Source organism: Camelus ferus, chromosome 15, assembly GCF_009834535.1.
Source record: "Camelus ferus isolate YT-003-E chromosome 15, BCGSAC_Cfer_1.0, whole genome shotgun sequence".
In the NCBI taxonomy this organism is placed as follows: Eukaryota; Metazoa; Chordata; class Mammalia; order Artiodactyla; family Camelidae; genus Camelus; species Camelus ferus.
The window spans coordinates 19,662,320-19,675,654 of NC_045710.1; the positions used below are offsets into that span (position 1 = coordinate 19,662,320).

General features: G+C 50.9%; 1 protein-coding gene across 1 annotated transcript in view; it reads left to right on the forward strand.

The window, feature by feature from the left end:
- The first annotated feature begins 12,253 nt into the window (after positions 1-12,253).
- PLB1 (phospholipase B1) overlaps positions 12,254-13,335 on the forward strand; it is a 169,512-nt gene continuing 168,430 nt past the window's right edge. The window contains exon 1 of the mRNA XM_032497269.1: positions 12,254-12,375. The gene's annotated coding sequence lies outside the window, so the exon portion shown is untranslated. The remainder of the gene's footprint in view (positions 12,376-13,335) is intronic.

A 13,335-nucleotide genomic window follows, 5' to 3' on the forward strand; every position in this document is an offset into this window, starting at 1 on the left:
GACTTTCCCTAATCTGGGGGCCTTCCCAGAACTAGTGGCATTGAAGTTGAGACCCCAAAAGTAACCAGAAATGACAACTTTGTTTTGTGGTATTGGGAGCTGCAGAGGGGTTATGAATGATCAGGGGGCGTGGTGGGTGACACAGCCATTCACACTCCAGGAAGATGAATGCAACAGATGTGCAGGATGGGGCTTAGGGGCGGGGAGGAAGGGGGCCAGGGGCAGGGAGTCTGTGAGAAGGCTCTGCCCACAGCCCAGGAGAGAGCCACGTGTCTCCTGCCTTCCCTCCTTCACCTGCTCCCTGAGAAGGGTCCCTCCTGCTCCCCGAGCCTCCTTCCTCCACCCAGCACAGGGTCCCTCATCAAGCAGCTTCCTCCTCTTCTTATCCTGTTGCTGACCTCTGCCTCTCGAGGGCCTTCCTGCGGCATTAAATGAGGTCAAGTCTCGTCCATCTTAAAAATAGTAAGAGCCCTGCTGTGACTCCAACCCCCAGTCCATCCTCGGAGGTGTTATCTTTGCTCGCAGTGCCCACTTCCTCACCTCCCACTCTTCCCTCTACCCACTCAAGTCTGCTCCCGCCTCCACTGCCCTGAGACTTCTTCCTTGTGACCAAATCCTGCAGATGCATCTCAGCCCGCATCTTCCTTGACCGCAGCACAGCAGCCGGCACCGCTAACTGCTCCTTCTTGGAAATGCCATTCTTTTCGGCTTCCCTCTTCCTGCCCTTGACTCTCATCCCTCCCTCACCACCACCAACTCCTGTCTCACCTCCCAAGTATGTTTCAGATCTCATGTTCTATCCAGCCCTACCATCACCACCCTTGTAGGAGCCCCTGTTCCCCCCTCACCCAGACAACTACAGCCACCTCCAAGCCCCACTCTGCAGCCGGAGCACCACACCAATTTCATACATTCAGTCTCTCCTGCTGCTGCAGGTTCTGGGGCCCCACTGCCAAGCTAATTATGTAAGTCTCCCGCTCAACGCCTGTCTTGGAGGTACATCAATTAGCATTACATTCAGCTGCCGGTGAGGGAACACACAGTTTTATTCTCTCCTATAAAAGTCTGGAGCCAGAGGTTGAGGGCTGGTCTGGTGGTTGTATGACGTTGCTAGGGTTCAGGATCCTCCAGCTTTCCTTGCCTGTCCATTCCCAAGATTTGGCCCTAATTTTCATGATCTGCATTCTAGCAAATTCTAGCCATCATATTTGCTTTCCAAGAAGCAGTATGGTGGAATAAGAGAGGAGCTGCCCCTCCTCTCTCTTACTTCAACTCCTTCCCTTTCACAGAGATTTCCGTGAAAAATCTTATGATGTTTCTGTTCATATTTTGTTAGCTAGAAGTTACACCCAAGGTTGGAATTAGCTGCAAGGGAGTCTGAGAAATGTAGTGTTGAATACAGCTTTAGTGATGGCCTTGTTGTGTTATTAAGGAAGAAGGGAAGACCAGATCTTGGAATAAGTAACTAGCAGTTTCTGTTCATATTCAAACAAATTTTGGCTACCCTGAAACTCACGTGCTCCCTTCTTCTCATACATCGAATTGTCTCCTCTCCTCCCCAGGGAAGGCAACTCTAAAGCCTCATGCAGATCAAGGCCCAGGGTCATCAGGCAATGTGCAGTCCTCTCAGTGGGCTTCAGATGAAGGTCTGAACACGTATAAATGAAGACACTCCACCCCATACTTACCATGCCAGGTGAAATAGGAACAGGATCACTGCATTGGAGACTCCCATTCAGAGAAGGGAAGCCGGGGAACAATCTGACACTGTTCATAGCAAGGATCAAATGCTGATGAGCGGGAGTGGGGAGACCCATTTCAGGCAGTGATGCAAAACTCTTGGTAGCCCATCTGGCCACCCTTACTCTGTTCTCTGTGAAGTTTTGTTTTTGTTTTGTTTTGTTTTGTTTTGTTTTGTTTGTCCGTTGTCTGTATCTCTGAGCTTTTCCTTCTGGGAGCTTCTTCCTGCTCCATTATCCCCCATGGCTATGCTTGACATCAGCATTGATGAGTAAGTCCCCTGGGTTCAGTCTACTTCCTGCTGCTGTGGGCTCTGGGGTCCAGGGATTGTATTCCGAAGTAATGATTAAATGACAGGTCATAGTCAGTGCTTTTTGTTGTTGTTTGCTCAGTTCATTTTTTTTCCCCCAAAAGGCTTAGTAGGCTTTCAATCTATGTGTTTTTTGTCCGTTTCTTATACAAACCCCACAGTTAAAAGATGTGGCGCAGCCATCATTTTAACACAGCATAGGAACCCAGGCTTGAGAAGGGCCTCCCAGGGCTCCCCTCCCTCCCCCACCTAGCCGGGGTTCTGGCTGGAAGATGGGCCACTGGGATGCACACCTGACTTCCCTCTGCATCTGCTTCCTCTCTCACCTCCTCCCCAACATCCTCCAGACCAGAGGTCAGGGCTCTGCCCTCTGTTCTCTTCTTTAGCGAAAGCTCTAAGATTAATCCTCTCAGGCTAGCTTCTTGATATCTTAAAGAGAAAGTTAAAGACAGCCAGAACATCCTTTTTCTTAATAAAAACTGTCTTTCAAGATTCTTGTCTGGCCGAAAAATCTTCTTTTCGATATCTGAAGCTAAATATACTTATCTCCTTCCCTGCCTTTTTAAAATTTGATCATTCTAACATCACTTTCAAGGCAAGTAGATGATTGCACTGACCAGGAAGGTCACGTACACAGAAGTGCAAAAGTGAAATGCAAGTTGTCCTATTTTTCAAAATAGGATTCTGCTTACATCAGTAAAGACTTCCTATTTTGCTGAGGGTAAGTCCATTTTGCTGAGGGTAAGTCCAAAATGTGTAAGAGGGTTCTCTGGGGTCTGCTTCCTGCTTACCTCCCCAGCCTCATCTGGTCAAACTCCCCGCCTCACATTTTCACAACCACCACACTGGACTTTTCTCAGTTCCTTCAACACATTTTGCTCAGGACCTTCCTAACAGCTTTAGTGGAGTCTGGAAAGCTCTTTGCCTCTCTTTCTAATTGACCAGCTTCTGTTCATTTCTCAGGTTTCGATTTAAAGGTCACTGTCTCAGGAAGGATCTCCCTGACATATCCATCAGAGCACCTTGCACCTTTGGGACTATTAATTATTTTGAACCATATATTCAGTGTCTGTTTCCTACTGGAATGTCAGCCACAGGAGGGCAAGAATGACATCTATTCTGTCCGCCTGGCACATCCTGAGGTCATCATAACCCCTAACCTAGATTAGAATGATGAGTTTCTAAAATGCAGATCTGCCTGAAGCCCTTCCTCTTTCACTCAGGTTAAAGTCAGGCTCCTTTTTGTATTTTCCAAAGAGCTGCATGATTTGGCCCCACCTCATCCCACTTGTGCCCAACCGTCCCCCCCGCCACCACCCGGCCCCTTCAGTGTTCATCTAGACTGAAATATCTTTCAGGTATTATAGGGGCTGACCTCTGATGCTTGCCTACAGGTCTTCAGGTAAGTTATGCCCAGTTCCAGTATAAATAACTCTCACTCATCCTTCAGCTCTTAGCTGAGAACTGCCTTGATTGGTGGATGGACTTGTCATTCATCCTGTTCTAGGTGCCAGGAACTGTGCTAAGTGCCGAGGAAATGGCCTGAACTAGACAGACAGGGCCTCCAGTTTCTGTGTTATCTCCCCCCACCACCCTCACCTCTATGTATCTCTCCTTTGGATTCTCCTGCTCTCTGAAAACCCCCTATCAGTGCCTCCTCACACTGTTGCCACGACTGTTTACCTAACCCCCCTGCTAGCTCAAGAGCTATTTGTTGAATGAATCTCTGAAGCGTCAAAGTCCTCCACTCGGGGTAGTTAACAGAGATAGGAAGTGGCACGGGATGGATGAGCTGGGCTCCAGACACTGTGGGCAGGGAGCAAGGGCAAGGTGGACCAGGGGCAGGGAAGAAGCGAAGGAAATAGAAGTGGCCCCTGCTCCCCTCCTTCCTCAGGGAGTTTACAGAAAGCATGGCCTGGGGAAGGTGCTTGGGACCAAATGTAGAAGATCACATTTGTATGGTTTATCCTGTTACCGGAATCGGTGCACCCAAAGAAACTGAATGCGGGTTAGTGGTTGTCAGGGGCTGGGGGGAGGGAGGATGGGGAGGTGTTAGATCAGTGGGTAGGAGGTTTTCTTTTGGGGTCATGAAACTGTTTCAGAGCTAGGTAGAGGTGGTGGCTGCACACCATCATGAAGTGTCACGAATGCCACTGAATTGTACATTTTTAAAATGGTTAATTTTGTTATGTGAATTTCTCCTTGGGAAGGGAGGAAGGAAGGGCTTGGAGCTGGACAGTCAGGGGAGACTGTGGGGCTATTTCTTTCTGGCTGGGGCTGCTTTGACAGGAAAAAGACTCCCAGGCCACCTGGTTCTTATCCAGGTACAGGTAAGCTTGGAACACCTGGACACTGGCCTCTAGGTGCACCTGGGCATGGGGCAAGAGCATCGCAAGCTTCTCAGATGCAGGGGCTAGATGGCAAGCTTCTCTGGATGGGACAGACAAGGAATGCCTCGGGACACATCTGCACCAAGAGTTAGATCTCAAAAGCAATGGTGAGTAAGTGTGAGTGTGTTTGTGAGGGCATGTGATTGGCTTGTCTAGCTGAGGGGCAGTGTGGTCAAAGGGAACCACCCAAAGTGGTGCTGCCTTCGGGTCCCTGCTCTGCCAGTGAATGACTGTGTAACCTTAAGGAAGTCCCTTTTCATTTCTCAATAAAAATAAAAGCTACAGTGATTGCTGGTGGGAATGAAAAATGGTACTGTCACTTTGGAATGCAGTTGGGCAGTTTCTTACAAAACTAAACATACTCTCACCATATAATCCAGTAATCAATCTTCTTGATATTTACTCAAAAGAGTTGAAGACTTACGTCCACACAAAACCGTGCACATAGAGGTTTATGGCAGCTGTCTTCATACTTGCCAAAACTTGGAAGCAACCAAGATGTCCTTCAGTAGGTGGATGGAGAAAGAAACTGTGGTACATCCAGACAATGGAATACTATTCAGTGATAAAAAGAAATGAACAATCAAGCCACAAAAAGACATGGGGGAAACTTGAAAGCATGTTGCTGAGTGAGAGAGACCAATCTGTAAAGGCAACATACTGTGTGATTCCAACTATATGACATCCTAGAAAATGCAAGACTGGAGGCAGTAAAAAGATCAGTGGTTGCCAAGGATTCTGGGAGAGGGAGGGGTGAATAGGCAGAGCACAGAGGATTTCTAGGGCAGTTGAAACTATTCTGTGTGATACTGCAATGCTGGGTGCCTGGCATTATACATTTGTCCGTAGAATGTACGACACTGAGTGAGAACCTAATGTAAACTGTGGACTCCAGGTGACCATGATATGTCCGTGTGGGTTCGTGGACTGTAACAGGTGTACCACTCTGGTGGGGGATGTTGATGGTCAGGGAGGCTGTGCCTGTCAGAGGCCATGAAGTATATGGGAACTCTCCCTACTTGCATCTCAGTTTTGCTGGAAACCTAAAACTACTCTTAAAATAGTCTATTTTTAAAAATGGGACCTGTCTGAAAAAAAAAAAGGCTATGACTGTTGAGTGTTTACTCTGCACCAGCAGAGCCCTGCACCCCTACTCTGCCTTTAGTCCTCACACCATCCCCTTCATAATCATCAGATGAGGATGGTCAATCTCTGACAGAGGGGTGACTTGTCCAAGGCTGCCCCACTGGTCATCGAAGAGCCACAAGCAACTCTGCAGCACCTGTCCTTGGCCACCTTTCTGCCTCAGTTGACCGTTCAGGTGAGAAGGATAACATCACTGCCTGGGTGGTTATGAGGTGCTAAATGAACCCCGGGTGGAAAGGTCCTGTGTAGAGGTTTTCAGAGAAGTTAGTTATTATTTGTATAAGTGGAAGATTAGGAAGATGCTATGTAAACGGTATGTGTAATAAGCTCTTGGAAAGAAGAGTTCAGGTTAAAGCAGGAGCAGTCACCTCTCCCAGGCCTGGAAGGACAGGAGCGGTGTGTGGGTTGTGGAGGTGCCAGGGCTCTCCCCTCCTCTCTGTGGGTTCTCGGGGGTCCTGGTGGTGGCCAGAGCCTTCCCTACCCCCTTCCTGCACACCAGGCCCAGGACCCCGCCCTCAAACAGCAGTGAGGTGGAGTGCAAAGGATCCTGGGCGGCCCCTCCTACTTTTTCACGCTCAGAATGGAGCGCAGAGCTGACCCTGAGAGATTTAGCACAGAGTTAGCAGCCATTCAAGGCTTTAAATCCCCACTGGGTCGCTCGTTAGCCAAGGACTTGGAGGAGTTACTAACCTCCTAGAACTTCCATTTTCTCTCATCTGCAAAATGAGGATCACCCCTTAGGGTTATTGGGTGGATGGTGTGAGGGTGACTCAAACCTGGTAAGCCCTGCGTAATGATTTGTGGTTATGCAGCCTCCCTTCCTCATTACCACCTGACTGGGAGGTGGAGCCCGGAGAGTGGAAGCTCACTCAAGGCTACACAGCCTGGGCTTCCTCTGCCATCACTTCCACCCCTGCTGTGATCAGGCCTCTTCTGAGAATCCCAAACAGATAGGATGAATGATAGACTGCATTTCACACCCAAATCATCTGCCCTCCAACCCCATTTGGCAATGAAATTAGAAAACAAGGCCAATACTTTGTCCCAGCTCTGCCACCAGTTTGCAAACTGGGACGGTTTTGATGAGTTCCTCTGCACTGCCGCTCTGCCCCCTTCATGGTAGACGGGCCCCCATGGGGTCAGCACACCTCTCTCTCCAAGAACAACCTCAGCCTTTCAAAGCCCCCCCGGCCTGTTCACCTGCAGCCAGAATCAGTATCTGGACTTCCACTCCCCGCCCTGCTCCAAGTGGACCCAGACTCGTGGGTATTTCTCTGATTTGGTGACTTCTGGCGCCTTCTCAAAAGTGCTGCCTGACATACAGCTCTTTTGTTCAATTAAAGGGAATCAAAAGGACACAGTTCTATTTGGAACATTTGACGATAGCCCTGGAGATACTGACAGACACCTTGGCATTGTGAAACAGAGCCCGGAGCCCCGGCTCCCGTGATGCTGTCTCTGACACCCCACAGCCAGACAGTTAGTGACCAGCAGTCCCTACCCTGGGCAGGTCTCCCTCTGGGGTCTCTGCTGCTCTGGAATCCCTGTTTCCTCCTGTCCCCTCCTCTCGCCATTTCAGAGCCCCCACCCCATAACCTCTGCCCCATAAGCCATCACTCCTCCTTCCCTGGTCCATAGGCCCTGCTGCCCGGGGCCATCCCATGGGCCTGAGGAGCAGGTGTCAGCCGTGACTGGATGAGGGTAGGGATATGGCACTGTGGAGACCCTGAGGGGTCCTCGACCACCAGGCCTAGCTGGGAGATCCCTGGACAGTCCACAGGAATGACCACTAGCAGTTCAGCTGGGCTCCAGCTGTTCCAAGCACTTAACAAGTAACCTACGAACCAGACACTATCATTACCCCCACTTTAGACCCAGAGAGGCTAAGTAACATGTCCAATGCCACACAGCTTGAAACAGGCAGAGATTTGAGACTATCATTTAGGCCATTGGAACACCAGAGCTGGACACCCACTAATTTAATCCCACCCACCCCATCACCTCTCCCTTCTGCCACTGATGGGTGAGTTCTATGATGTCTGTAGTTACATCTTCAAGACACAGCTGTGTTCTTTCTGCGAGTCAGGTCACGCGCACAGGGCGGCTGGCCACAGGTTGAAGTCCCTCTACCTGCTTTCTCCACCCAGCCTGGCCTCACTCCAGCTTGGGAACCCTCCAAGGGTGCTATGATCTGAGTGTTTGTGTCCCCCCAGATTCATAAGTGGAAGCCTAACCCCCAAGGTGAAGGTTTTAGGTAGTGGAGCCTTTGGGAGGTGATTAGGTCACGAATGGGATGAGTGCCCTTATAAAAGTGGCCCCAGAGACACCCCTCCACCATGGGAAGACACAGCAAGAAGTCAGCTGCCTGCAGCCCAGGGAGGTCCCTCACCTGACCAGGCCGCTACCCAGCCCCTGGGCTTCCAGCCTGCAGCACTGTGAGAAATCGATCCCGTTGTTTATAAGCCACCCAAACAGTGGTATTTTGTTACAGCAGCTCCAAAGGACTAAGAGAAGTGGTTTCACACAGTCACCTTGCTGCCAGGATGATCTGGCCGGGCCTGTGGTCAGCTGCCTCGCATACCACGTGGAGACCTGGCGGTCAGCTCCGATGCAGCAGGTCTAAGGTCAGGCCTGGAAGCTCCCTCAGCCCCAGAAGAGGCTCCCCGAGAGCTTGTCCTGTGATTTCCACCTGCTTGGGGCTGAGCCATGGGAGGCCTGGAAGTGGGGGCAGAGGGAAGGCATTGCCTCCGGCTCTGCCCTCCCTGTCCCCTTCACCATCCCTCCCTGTCTGCATCAGCTGCTAAAGGAGCAGGCCCTTCCCCAAGCCCCTGCCATCTTCTCTCCTGCCCTCTCGTCTAGGCAGACCCTCTCTCTTTTCATCAGACACAGCCTCAATTCACTCACATTAATGAGAATGTGCCTACACCTCCATTCAGCATGGGGCCTGGCAGGTAGGGGCTCAACAGGTGTGAGTTTCCCGTCCTCTTGCCCATCACCTCTCCACGGGCCTGGCCACAGCCACGCAGCCCAGTCTGCCTCAGGTCACCACTCTGTCACCTACGCTGCCTGATAAAGGGCCCCTCTAGGCCTGTTGTCACTGGCAACACTTCTGCCTCCTCTCTACCTGCGAAGCTCTTTCTTATCCTTCAGAACCCAGCAGACATGTCATCCAGTGCCACCCAGGCAGGAAGGGGCCCCCACCCCAGCTGCCACTTCTCAGACTACACACTGAGAGGCTTTGATACTGTGGATTTGTTTGTTGTCCATACACTGAGCTCCCCAGGGATGGCTACACGTCTCTTCTTTTTTCCCTTGGATTACTTAAACAATTTTAAAGTACACAAGGAATCTGTGAATATGTGCATACTGTAAAAAAAAAATTAAAACAATACACAAAGAGTGTAAGTCCCAGAAAACAATTAGCAAGGCCCAGTCTAGGAATCGTCTGTTCATATCCTTTGCTCGTTTTTCTGCTCTTTTTGGTTTGCAGGTGCACAGGTGCTCAGTAAACATTGACTGATTGAAGGAATGAGTGGGAGTAGCTCCCGGGACTTCTAGAAGGACACAGGCCAGGCTGGGCCAAGCCTGAAGTCTGCTGGTGCCCCTCACCTCCTCAGGTTGGCAGGGAATGCCTCCAGGGGAAAGACGAAAACCAAGCAGGAGGTGGGTGGCCAGGAGGGGTGGTGGGGTGAGGGAAGGTGTCACCTTCTATTCACCCACTGAGCACACTCCTAGGAGACTTTTTGAGGGGGATGGTCTGGTTTCTCTTAACCCTCAAGGAACTGTGGCAGACAATTTTGTAGCTTGAGGTGTCCTATGGACAGTGCTGGGATGCTGGTGTCAAATCTTTCCATCTGTATCTCTAGATTCCAGATTTCAGGTACTCAGATGTCCCAAGACAGCTGCTCTTCAATATGAAAGATCCAGGCCAGTTGCAAAGGAGAGATGGCCAGTGACTCGGCCAGCTGTCTCCTGGACACAGGTGGCTGGCCAACACCCATGGCGGAGGCAGGGCTTGCCTTGACCCGTCCTGACGACTCATTTTGGTCACTGTGGCAAAGGAGACAGCTGCCCAGGAGGCCCAGGCAGGTCTCTGGCTGGTCACCCAAATCAATGGGAATGCCCCAGTGACCTCTTGGGGAGGGCAGATAATGATGGGCTCAAAGCACTCAGCCCTCAGGGAATAGCGCTCCAGAGACCCTTTCCACGTAAGACTCCCAGCTCGCTGTGGTCTGGGCCCACCATCCCTGCTTCTTGACTCCTTCTGTCCCCTCCACCCCAGTCTGTAACAGCAGGAGGTAGAGACACACAGCAACAATTCTTTTTTTTTTTAATTGAAGTATAGTTGATTTACAATGTTAGTTTCAGGTGTATAGCAATGTGATTCAATTATACATATACATAAATATATTTTTTTCAGATTCTTTTCCATTATATGTTATTACAAGAAATTGAATATAATTCCCTGTGCTATACAACAGATTCTTGTTGCAATCTATTTTGTACATAGTAATGTGTATCTGTTAATCCCAAACTCCTAATTTATCCCTCCCCTGCCCTTTCCCCTTTGGTACCCATAGTTTGTTTTCTATGTCTGTGAGTCTATTTTTGGTTTACAAATAAAATTTGTATCATTTTTTTTAGATTCCACATATAAGTGATATCATATGATATTTGTCTTTCTCTGATTCACTTCACTTAATGTGATCATCTCTAGGTCCATCCATGTTTCTGCAAATGGCATTATTTCGTTCTTTTTTATGGCTGAGTAGTATTCCGTCGTGTGGAATATATACACACACATACACACCACATCTTCTTTATCCAGTCATCTGTCAATGGACATTTGTTTCTATGTCTTAGCTATTGTAAATAGTGCTGCTATAAACATTGGGGTGCATGTGTCTTTTCGAATTGTAGTTTTTTCCAGATATATGCCCAGGAGTGGGATTGCTGGATCATAGGGCAAGTCTGTTTTTAATTTTTTCAGGAACCTCCATACTGTCCTCCATAAGCAACAAGTCTATCTTGATTCAGTCTGGCATTCACAGAGGGGAACCCGAGGTCCAACTAGAAGCTGAGATAGTCCTCATTTCAATAGAGGCTCTTGGTATGAAGCAGTGTGAATATCATGTAGCCCCATTCTTCCCAGTCAGCAGTCCAGGGGTTGACTTTCCTGTATAACATTCCCAGGGCAGAATGGTTACCCTGTTTTTGCTTGAACTCCTGCAGTGATGGGGAACTTACCTCCTAACAATGCAGCTGGTAACATCCCCAGGCAGCTCTCTCAGCTGGAGAGTTCATCCCTACACTGTGTCCCATCTGCTTACTACTTCTCGCTCCACCATGCCAGCAGAAGATGGCCCTTCCCTGTTCCTCATGGCTCTTCAAAGATTTGAACGCAGTGAATGGGTTTCTTCCTCTAAAAGGAAATATCATGGGGTTTAGCAGAAGGAAAGAAATCCAGCCCTGTCAGTTCTTCTGGAAGCTTTGCCCTGAATCTCAGGCCTGCTACAGAATGGCTCTGTTTTCCTGACTTCTCTAGGGCATGCACATGGGCCCAGGGCAACGGTGTGGTGGGTCTCTAGGCCCTTTGGATGGCAGACACACAGCCTTGCTGGCTGGGAAGGCCTCATGCCACTGTCTGCGTCCTAGGGGAGCACTTTGGGGTCCCTAGAACCTGGAGAAAGGGACACGACATCCTACAGAGAGCAGTGTCCTTGGAATTTGACCCCCTGGCTCCATGTCCTCGCTTTACCACTTCCTGGTTGGGATCCTTTAAGCAATTTGCTTAAACTCTGGGCTTTACTTTACTCCTCTATAAAATGGGCAAGTATCTTGTTGTCTTGTTATGAGGATCAAATGACACCACGTATAGGAAAATGTTTTGTCAACCAAAACACGCTCTACAAATGAGTAACCAACTTCAGTGATGGGCAAAGGGCTTGCAGGACTCAGAGCTTCTTTGGTCTGGGCCTCCTTAGGTGGGGAGTGTCTGGAGCAGAGTTGGTTTTAAGAGGACTTTGGACTCCTCCTCAAGCCCTGTGGATGGTCCTTGGCCCCTCAGGGGCTCCCCACTGTAGGGCTCACAGCCCCCCATCCTGCATGACCCTGCAGGGCCCCTGTGCCCATGTCAGAAGGAGCAGACTCCAGCCCAAGTGCCTCAGCCCTGCTTTGGAGACCCGAAGAGAGCAGGTGAGCATCACGCGGTCGGGGTTTGAGGTGGGGGCCAGGTGGGAGGTACAAGGTGGGGCCCCCTGGCTTCTAGTTGTTTCTCCTCACCTCTCAGGAGACCCCAGGGCTGCCTGCCCAGAGCCGCATGTGCACAGCCGTTCATTTAGACAGAAGTTAGCTCTAATTCCCCAATAGACTGGGCTCATTGAGAGAAGCAATGGAGTGGCTGGGAGTCGGGGTGCAGCCTGATGACAGTGGAGGAGTATGAAGTGTATCATCTAATCCATCCTCGCTGGACAGACGAGGTCCCTGAGGGGCAGGCTGCCTCAACTGCATAGTGGGGAGCTGGTTTGCTGTGTTGGGGACTCCTGTGTCCCAGGCCAGGGCTCTTTCTGGCCGCTTCCTTGGCTCTCTGCAGACTCTGTGCCTACAGCCTGCAGCCCAGGTCTCCATCCCTGCTTCTGGCGGGCCCGGGCCCATGACTGGGTAGGGATGGCTGCCACCCTCACCCTCCTGAAGTCACAGGAGCAGAAAAGCCAGGAGCCTCCACAAATAGCAGCATGTCGCCACCCGCCGAACCCCAATCTGGTTTATCCTGAGTTGGCAGAAGCACTGGTGAGATGTACTTCCCAGGCGGGGCTGGGCTGGGCAGCCCTGTCCTTCCTCATGCCACACACTGCAAATAAGGGGGGACCCTGGTGAGGAGGAAAGTGAGGTCTGGATTATCTTGGGGAGGGGTGAGGTGGGTCTGGGGAGCAGCTTGTTGGGGCACATCCCCACCCCAAAGTGGGAGCGCCCATCCCAGGGGGCAGCAGCTCAGGCCAGCAGGGCCAGATACAGGGCAGGTACCCATCTGCTCTGCTTGGGCTCCCCAGCTATAAAGCAGGAACAAGTCCCATCCCTTACCTGCCTGAGGGGACACTGAGCAGGGGTGAGATAATGTCTGCACACCCCAGTCCTCCCCGGGGGAGGCCGCCTCTAAGCACACATCTATGTTTACTGCCTAGAGCTCTGCCTGGCTCCCTCTGGGGGCCCTGCTGCTCCCTGGCCCCTGAGACACGGGAGCCGGGCCAGTGGGCAGGCCCCACAGGCCCATCCTAGGCCTGGCTGAGGGAGCGCTGAGTGCCCAGCCCCTGGCTCTCTGCTCCCCCCACACCCCCGCCAGGCCCTGGGCCCGGATTAACTCCTCATAGCCCATTGTTCAGGGTTCAAGGAGCCGCCGCCCACTCCTGGCATTCTGGTTCAACCAGGAGTCTGGGCGGACAGGCATGGCCAGACCTAATGAACAGGGTGTGCCCGGAGGAGTTGTTAGGAGCCTGGTGACAGCTGTGGGTGGGTCCCCACCCACGGCCGGTGGGCGGGGCCGGCTTGCACAACAGTCACCTGTGCTGGGGGCGCCATACCCTCGTCTTGCCAAGTGTTTATTTTTAAAAAACAAACACCCAGCTTTGGCGGTGGGGCGGGGAATGTTTCTAAATATTTCAAAGACATCATGACAACACTTTTTAACCCCCAAATCTATCATATTAGAAAAGCTGCTGCAAGTTTGTAAGATTGCTTCCAACTGCAAAGAGG